The sequence below is a fragment of the Geospiza fortis genome, unplaced genomic scaffold (assembly GCF_000277835.1).
Source record: "Geospiza fortis unplaced genomic scaffold, GeoFor_1.0 scaffold897, whole genome shotgun sequence".
Taxonomy (NCBI): domain Eukaryota; kingdom Metazoa; phylum Chordata; class Aves; order Passeriformes; family Thraupidae; genus Geospiza; species Geospiza fortis.
Genome location: NW_005054580.1, coordinates 338,893 through 348,700, shown reverse-complemented (window position 1 = coordinate 348,700; position 9,808 = coordinate 338,893). Strand labels below are relative to the sequence as shown.

General features: G+C 40.7%; 1 protein-coding gene across 1 annotated transcript in view; it reads left to right on the top strand.

Moving 5' to 3' along the window:
• Positions 1–597: 597 nt before the first annotated feature.
• Positions 598–9,808, top strand: part of ATP2B2 (ATPase plasma membrane Ca2+ transporting 2) — a 305,210-nt gene continuing 295,999 nt past the window's right edge. Inside the window, exon 1 of the mRNA XM_031064301.1 lies at positions 598–628. The gene's annotated coding sequence lies outside the window, so the exon portion shown is untranslated. The remainder of the gene's footprint in view (positions 629–9,808) is intronic.

Genomic DNA, 9,808 nt, shown 5'->3' with positions numbered 1-9,808 from the left:
TCCTGGCATTAGATTTGTGACACCTGCGAGTTTGTCCTGATGTAATTCTTGGAAGGGATGTTTGTTTTCATCTCCAGCAGGAAGGGAGGAAAACTTTCATGTGCCCTGATTCATGCTTGTATTTTATTTACTAAACATTTTCCCCTCAAGATATTTGATTCTGAGAAAAATTGAGGTTATCAGTTTTGCCGAATACTTGTAGACCTGAATGCTACTATAAAAGAATTATAAGTGGCAGCAAGCATGATAGCTTTTGTGTGCATTGTTAGTTGGATTTTCCTGGAATTAGGCAATATTAAACGCTTAAGTTCTATTGGAAGGCGTGTAATATTTTATTTTTTGAAGGTGTGTTAGACTTCATTTTTTAAGAGTCACTTTTAAATTTTCTGTTATGGAGTAACACAAAAGAGATGAGCTTAATTTTATTAATTGTGCAATAAACGCATTTGGATTTAAATGAAACCAGCTGCTTTTCAATGATTGAACTGCCTTTCTCTTTGATTTCACATTCATTATAATGATTATTATTTAAATTTCCAAAACATAAACTGTTTTTTTTTTCTTTGTTTTTATCAGGTCTTGCATGCTGTGACACAAAGATCTCCTCGCCTGGAGCGCTATGTTCATGGTGAGCCTGATCTCCTCCTGTTGTCCATGTTGTCATTCCAGGGATTATTATATCAAAGGGGGATCATGTTATTTTAGCAACCAATCATTTGAAATCACCATAAATACATGGAAATGAGTTTAGTCTTTGGTTTTTTGCTGAATTAATGACAAATCTCCAGTTTTCTACAACATCCGGTGCAAAATGAGTTTTAAGAACCTGTGAAGGATCTGATAATGGCATCAAAGTTCCAGTGGTCATGGTCAAAATTGCAGATTAGGCAGGATGGGGCCAGTTTTGTAGTTTCAAGTAATCGGTGACATCAGAATTCCTGTCAGGAATCAGAATTCCTGCAGATCTCCTCTCCATGAGGAGATCTGCAAACAGCGACACAACAGGCCCAGCCTGGGTCCAGTGAATCCCATTTTGTCCTGGTTCCAAACCCTCAGGCTCTTTAGCTATGCTAAGGAATTCTCTGTGGCTGCCAACTTTTTGGCACTTCTTAAAATAACTCAGTTAAATATATTTCATAAACTCATTTTGTAGAGGCAAAAGAAGCCCCTGTGCTGCTCCTCAGCAGCACATGTTCCTTCTCGTTCCCTTCTCCTCCAAATATTAGCAAATTGCCCCTTTTATAATGATATGAAAAGAAACCAGCTTTTGGGATTAGGCCTCACATTTATCAAATGGTTTCCTACTGTGCTCTGCTTTATTTTTTTTACCTTTTTTTGAGGGGTTAAGTAGCAAACACCTTCTGTGTTTCTGGGTTTACTGATACATATTTTTAAATTGATTATTTTCCCTCATGCTTTTAACTGGAACTAGGTAATCTTTATGTGGCTCCAGTGTTCTTTTTTTTTCTTTTTTTTCTCAATTAAATTTTTTTTTTACCTCCTAAGTTCTCCCTTACATATGCCTCAGGATGTTTGAGCTGCTTGGTGACCTCCACCTCTGAGAGCAGAAGTTAATAAACAGCTTTCCCTTGCTGATGGGATTGGGAATGGCAGAGGCATGGCCAAGGCTTTAAGGGACATGGATTTTTAGGATTTTTAATCTTCTTCCCCAGTTCACCTCAGCTGAGTCCTCCATTGGGATCTGCCTCAGGAAGCTGTTGGGGTAATCAGTGGCCACGTTCAGCTGAGCTTCCTGGTGTTTCTGGGAGCCATCCATGTGCTGTGGCTGCCTGGAGGGCATGTTCCATCCTGGGACATCCATTGGGGTGTCAGGAACCATCCCCAGCTCCCAGGGGAATCCTTTTCCCTGGTGAGGGGCTCTGGGCAGCTTTGGGATCGTGGCAAGGACAAGCCCTTGCTCAGCTGCACATCACTAGTGTGGGAAATTTAGGGTTTTTGAATAGCTGACTAATGTGATTAAGTAGAAGTTGTTTATTGTTTACATTATACACATATTTATAGATTCTACAAAGTACTAAGTACACACTTTTTGATTACTGCTTTTGTCTTTTTTACTCATTTTCTGCCTGTATTTCTCAGAGTATATGATTGGTTACAGTCCAGGTGTCTCACAGTCCTCTGTTATCTAGTTCTTGTGGTCTTGGCATTCAGTTTCTCAGCCTCTGCTTCCTTAATTTAGTACAATTTATGTTCTAATAGCCTTGATGAATTCTTGAGGCTTTGATAACAAACTTAGAGGCAGGCTGGCTGGTGCACACTACCCCTTGCAAATACATTGCAACTCATCACATTTAATTACTCAGTGCTCTGCAAAGGGAGATGATGCAAGAACGAAAGCTTAACATCTGTCAGGGCTTTTAATGCCAACATTTTCCTTTTTTTAATTTTCTTTTTGGTGTAGTTTTCTATACTTTTCTGACATTCTAGCAGCTTTTCTGTGTAATGCATGACTTTTTCCCCACATTGTGCTGTCCATGGTGATATTTGGAAGAGTTCTGCGGGTGCTTGCTGGAGCTTTGGAAAGGCTGTGAGGATCTAGCACTGACTCTGAATTTAACTAATTTGGGAGCCCCAGAGAGACACTTAATGGCTCCATCAATAACTTCCTCATATTTAAAATATTGGACCAGTATTTTGAGGTAGGTTAGGAGTATCCTTCGTTTTGGGATCCATCTAGCAGGGATCCCCTGCAAACTCTGCAGATGTTCTCTGAAGCACAACTTCCTCATTTTCCTTGCCACAGTTACTGCAGAAGGCCCCAAGCTTGGCATTGCCTGGCTAAAATATTTTTTACAACAAATACAATAAACTATTGGCATCTCAAGGGCTTACAGTTAAATTTTACTAATGTAAATTGCTTTTGAGTCAGGCAAGTCTGACAGTGTTATTGTTTGCCTTTTAAAAATACATTTTATCAAGGCTAGCACAAATCCCCAGATGAATTGAACTATAACTTTTTCTGATTTTGATGGAAAAAAACATTTTATGATGTTCAATCTTTCTGTAATGATGTTGAACAGGAGAAAATTATGATTAAAACAGGGTATTAAAAATTCTGCCCACAAAATAATTTGTGAAAAGGAATTGCAAATCCAGTGGCAAGAAATCTTTATAGCCAGATAAAACTGCTTGGGGCTTCCTTTTGTTTCTAATTTATATTCACAATAATGAATGAGGATAAAGTAGCAATCAGAGACATCAATTAAAACTATCAATACAGTTGGTTTTAAATCAGTTGCCAGTCCATACTTTTGAAAATACTGCAGCCCAAGTTTTGTGCTTGGATTCTATTGGAAGGGTATGAAGAACTGGTGCAAACAGAAATGGCTTTTCAGGGAATCAAGGATAAGCCACACATCTACACCATAAACACACAGTTAATCTTTTATTATCTGACATATATTCACTCTAGGTGATGCTGAACTTTTTGAAATCATTTTATCTGGTTGCAGTTGGCCCTTTCCTTGTGCAGTCCCTGGTTTCTTTGGGGATCCCATGGCACCCTGAATTGGTTGTCATTCCCCTCCTGGTGTGTGGCTGATCTGATCGTTGTGGGGACTGTGATGACTTTGACTTGTTTGTCATCTTTTCTCTGCTGTAAATTGTTACTAAATTTTTCTTGTAAAATGCAGTTTATGTTGCTGAATACGGAGGGAATAAAGCATTGCTGAGGCAGAGTGGTTCCTCTACTGCATATTCCCCTTGCTGTGCCCTTTCCTTGGCTTCTTGTGGCAGGATGGGGCTCACAACTGACCTTTAAAGAAATACTGAGTATAAATAAGAGTTGTTGAACTTCTGCAGAGATGGGCTTTGGATTGCAGGTGTTCATAATTAGATTAATTTACAGAGTAGATCAAGCCAATGAAGGAGGCATGGAAAACTGATGGAGGGCTTATCAAATTAGCTAAGTAGAGCAATTAATCAGACAGGCCTTAACAGTTTGGTTTCTATTTTTTGGTTATCAGCTGGAGCAGTTTGCTTTCAGCTTGCATTAAAGAGGACACTGAGTGCAAGGCTGTGCTTGGGGAGACCCTTCCCTCCCTGTGTCCTTGTCACCCCTGTGTCAGTAAGGTGGCACCACTCAGGGATCCACTGGCATTCCCAAGGCACAGAGCAGCCTCCTGTCAACAAAATAATTTTTAAAAAAGTGTTCAGCATTCTCTCTGAAAACACCAACAGAAAAGCACCAACACTGGGCATGAGATTTTATCTAAACAGTAACTTGTGAAAGGGGTCAATCAATCCTCAGGAACTTCTGGCTGCAGTATGGTAACAATTATGTTAAAGATATGTAAAAGCACCTTAGAATGATGATTCTAACAAGTTGTTTTTATTCTAATTGAGTTCCTCCAGTTTGGGGAGCATTATGCATATTGACACAATTTTTTTTTGTTTTTCTGACTCCATTTGTAAAGGATTTTGTATTTTTATATGGACTTTTCCTGCCTTTCACTGTAGGAATATAAAGAGGGTTCCATAAGATTATCCCAAGAGTACTTTTCCTCATTCATTTCACAATGAACCTCTCTGGTAGCTGCCAGATTTGGCCCTGAGAAATTTCCCTGAGGCCCCAGAAGGTTGGCATGGAATAGGGGGCAGAGATCTCTCTCCAGACATGACCCTCCCACTTCCCTTCTCCTTCTATTCAAGAGGTCAAATAATTTCTTTTCCCACATCCACAATGAGTCCTAAAGCACGTCAGGAAATGGGGAAGGATGGAAATTAGCACTTCTTCTTCCAAAGCTGAAGAAAGATGATCTGATGAGAACAAGACCTTCCTTCAGATCTCCCTGAATGCTGAACTGCCTCTTGTGTAGAGGTTAAATATAGGTTTAAGATTATTCCTTGTGCCTTCCTTTAAAGAATACCCAATGAACATTCTGGCACATCAGCTTTGGGCATTTATATTTAGGAATCTTATCACAACTTAAAATGCTGCTGTAAAACTGGTTTCTCCTCTCTCTAAGTCCTCAGCCATTTTATCTTAAATATCCAGAAATGAAAATCTTAACCAGGGTTATCAACTTGGGTCAAGCTTTGAAATCCCTTTTAAACATTTTGAGTGATATTTTTCATGCCCTTAACACTGAATACTTCAAACCCCAGAATGTCTTGTGCTTAAGAGTTCTTTTGAAAACTGCAGAATGCTTGAACAGCTGAAGATTAAGAGGAAGTTTTTTGGTGACTATTTCAGGATTTTTTTATAGATTGATCATCATGTTTGCCTTGGGAAGATAAAGGATAGATCTAAAGGCTGATGCCTGAGATGTGTAAGCTGTATTTTCTTTTATATCTCTGGAAATGTAGTCTCTGATTTTTCTGATGAATTTCTGTCTCTTGCCTTGATTTTTGAATCACTGAAAATAAGATACAGCTTCTGTTTTAACCAATATGGGAAACTGCTAAAAAGCCTGTAAATAGGAGTAATTAACACCCACCTCCAACAGTTCCTTTTTCTGCTAATTTAAATACAGGATTTCTAGGTCTAAAAGCATGTGAAGATAGTTCAGACAACATATATGTGCTTGCAACGTGCTTGAATCCCATCAGTTCTTCCTTGGGAAGGCTGCAGGGCTGTGCTAAACATGATCTAAATTACTCTGGTAGTGATATAAAGCCAGGAACAATCTCATGTGTTTATTTGGAGCCCGTGAAGCAGCCCAGATACCTGGATGTGACTGATCAATGGATCAATAGAGAGGGAGGAAGGATGGATGGGTTGTAAAGCTAAGCATTGCTCCTGAAGAGCTCCTTCTTGTTCAAAACCCTGAAGTGCAATCTCAAGGAGGGTATTTTGCTTTGTGGAGGCTTGAATTAGTTGATTCTTTTATCAGTCTGTCAAACATTATCTGACTGTTTCTCTCCTAAAATACAGTCTGTATGGGAAAATGTTTCTTGTGGTGTTGGTATCAAGGCTTAAACCCACTAATAAGACATGATCTTAGTTAATAACCCATAAATACTGGTGTGCTGAAAGCTCTGTTTGTGCATTCACAGTCTGGGGGAGCTCAGTTCACTGCCCCACTCTGTGAAAAAGCAGCAGCAGCATTTCCCACTGTGAGCGCGGAGCAGCTCCCACAGCTCTGGGGCTGCACACATCAGGAGCCCTGAGAGCACAGCCAAACACCTGGTGGCAAATGTCTCTGAGAAGTGAACACACGAGCTCAGACAGGTCTGTTATGTGTTTGTGATGGTTCCACTCCTGGTGGCATCAGCACTTCCAGCTCTGATCCACGGGAGCACCAAGCCCTGAGCTCTGCTGGGTGAGATCAGAGCTAAGCTGCTCCCAGCAGGTTTTTGGGAGGAGCAGAGCTCTCTGATGGAGTTGGGCTGTGCTGGTGCAGGCCTGGCCACAGGGGCTGGTGCCTCTTGCAGGTCAGAGAGGCTCTGTCAGCTCAGAAAGCTCCAATTATCTCCTCCTCAGAATTCCTCCCTGTGGGGGAATCAGAGGGGTCTCCTGCCTGTGATCCAACACAAGGCTGCTTTGGACAACAGGCAGCTCTCAGCATGGCTGAGTGCTCTGGAACTATTGGATTTCTCCAGTTCTTCCCCCTGGACATCTGAGGCAGCTCCCTGACTGCTATTCCACAGGGTACTGTAGCTTTCTCTTTGATGCAGAAGGAGCCTGGTCATGAATTTGAAACTACTTCTGCCCTTTGAATTTTTTTTCCCCAATGATGTAATAAAATATCAGCTTGAAGAAAAGACTTGAGAGCCATAGGAATAGGGAGAGAAATCACTTTGTGCAATAATAATTACATTTATGATGTTCTTTTCATTTCATTGACTCTCTGTCTATGTTCCACTGGTGGCAATGTTCTTCTACCATTCCAAGCAGTAAAGCTGGAATAGGGGTGGTACATTAATGGCAGCCAGGAGTTATAATCCTTCTGTCTCATTTCCCACAGCACATAAGCCATTATTTGCAATTTTGTTTAATGCTCATAATGTAAGTTTGGTATAACTGTTTGTAATCCCATGGTCTTGTACTTCTAAACTTGTTTTCACAATATTTGTGTATCATACAAAGGATGTATTTTGCTCGGGATGCTTAATCAAGGTCATTGTTGTTTTTGGTTTGGTAGCTGGGTTTTTTTCCTTCTCCATTATTTTTCTTTGAGAACCTTGATGTGCTGTAGTCAGTAAAAAGAAATTGGAATAAAATCCCCTCTTTTAATGGTCTGAGTGAGGTTCATGATATGAATATATCTATTTTAAGTTTTTTTCAAACTTACTGTTTTCTATCAAGTAAGAATGCTTTTATATTTGCCTAAACACTGCATCAATATTTCCAGGAAAATAATTCTTTTCCTCAAATTTCCTATTTAATAAAATACAGCCTCTTTGAACTCCACAGACCTCACCATCTGTTACTCAATTTTCACTCCATAAAATTTTGCTGACATCTGTTTAATCAAATATACTTTTATAGTCATGGAGAAATTTAGTTCAAACTTGATCTTATCCTGTTTCTATATGCCAAACAGAAAATATGAAAATAACGAACTGGAACTTATGGGAGAGGAGAGGGAAGCATTAAAGTGGAGTCTGTAACTACTTAGGGCACCTTTCAGACCTGGAAGTGACATTCCCGATGGTCCTGAGGGTCTCCTCAGGCTGTGGAGCTCAGTGTTCCCTCAGCTCCTGCTTTCTCCAGCTTTTCCTCAGCTCCTGCTCTCTCCAACATTCCCTCAGCTCCTGCTTTCTCCAGCCTTCCCTCAGTCCCTGCTTTCTCCAATGTTCCCTCAGCTCCTGCTCTCTCCAGCTTGGCCAAACCTGGCTGTTCCCCATGGCAGAGTTCCAGAGCAGCTGTTGGGCTTGGGTTTGGAAAGCCAGGCCTAAGCTGACCAGGTTTTACCAGCCTGCCTTCATTCCATGCCCATCCTTGTGCTTCTGTCCTTTTCCCTCCATGCCAGGGAGGTCGCTCACTGCCCCAGGAGCTGTTGGGGCTCCTCTCCTGAGCAGGCAGGACACCCTGTAGGAGTGAAGGCAGTCACACGGGGAGGGGAGGCAGATGCTCCTCTTGGATCCATCCCCATGCCTTCTCCAGGGGTTGTGCTCTCTGGATTCATTGTTTTCCCATCAAATATTGCTGTGCTGGGGTTTGTGGGTGCTGCCACCACCTCTGGAAGTGATGTTGTGGTTGTTGCTAGTGAGCCCTTCCTTTCAGGTTGGTTTTCCAAAGGAAATGAGGCATCTGCAGTTCCTGGCTGTCGATCTGTGGATTTGGTTTTCTGTCACGTTTGATTAGGAGATTTCCATCAGGACTCTGCTTTGACAGACCCTTCCCATCTCCCATATGGCATTCAAAATGAACATCTGTTTAAAACAATAATTTGTAACGCTTGATAACGAAATTGCAGTCTTTGTTCCTGTTGGGTATCACCACTTTTTGCCAATTCTCTTGGTTTGTTAAGGTACGATATGTTGTACCCTGTATTCTGGATTTTGGAGAAGTTGCTGTTGTGGCTTTTCTCTTGTTTATTTTCTCTGTTGCTATTGGGGTTGGTGTTTAGACAACTTCCAGAATGATTGAGCTGTTTACTGCAGATTCATATTGTTTTGCTTGGAAACCAAATTGATATTTACAACTGAGTAATAAATTTAGAATATTGGTTTTTAATTGAATCTGCAGCAGAATATGCTGATTAACTTGAATTTAATGACGAAGAGCAATGCTCTTTGAATTTTTCATGGAAATCCCATTATCTGCACATGTAGTATTTATTAAATTGAAATTATCTCATATTTTAAAATAGTATTTTGTTCCCTTTCACAAAGAAGAAAGTCAAATTGTTGTTGTTGATTTTACTGATTAGGTGGACAAAATCAATTGAGATGAAACATGAGTATAATTTTGTAATACTTAGAGCCCTTCCCTAATTCATTATCCTCCAAGACACTATCTATCTACCTTGAAGTTTTCTTTATTCAGGGTCATTTATTAAGGTATGCTTGAAAGAAAAACATCTGGAAGCATTCTTTGGTTTGTTTAAAACCTTCAGTTTATTTGGAAGGAAGACTTCTTAGCTGGTCTTTCCAAAGCCTTGAGAGCAAAGCGAAAGCAAAGCCTAGATGCCAATGTTTATTTCTTTGTGGTTTTCTGACGGCAGATTACAAGGGGGGAGTTTGTTTTCTGGCCATTTTGCAGATTGTTTATGGTAATGAACATGCTGTATAAGTTTAAACTCAAATTATAAGCAGAAGAGGTTTTGGCTGGATGTTAAAATTTAAACACGCTCTTTGTTTTGTGGCTGATAAAATTAGATTGCCCTCGTATTTGCTTATAATGAGATCAGCAGGCTAAAGAAAAGCAGCCTCTCTCTCAGCATGATCTATGCATGCTGCTCCTTCAGAAAGTATCAGCAGAGGGAACTGGATTGATTTTGGGTGCTGGTGTTGCTGTGAGGGTTTGGGAGGAAATGCAGACCCTGCAGTGCAGCACTGCTTTTCAGCCTCGGATGAGTGTCTGAGTGTGGGATCACCTGGCAGCCCCACCCAGGCAGTGCTTTACGTCAGGAACACAATTTTTAAAATTTTTTTTCCCCTCAACTCTATCTTTTGCTGATATTTAGAACCAAACAAATTAAACTGAGCCACGACAGGAAAATCTGCTGGGCATCAGGTACAAACTCAGGCTTCCCACTGACAAAGAACCAGAGGAGTAGCATTTCCTGGGGTCTCACTCCTGTCCCCAGCACAGGCACTTGGGAGGGTCCTGAAATGTCACCCCAGTGACAGAATTTGTGGCTGTAAGAGTGATTCCTGAGGTGCAGCTGATCACTCT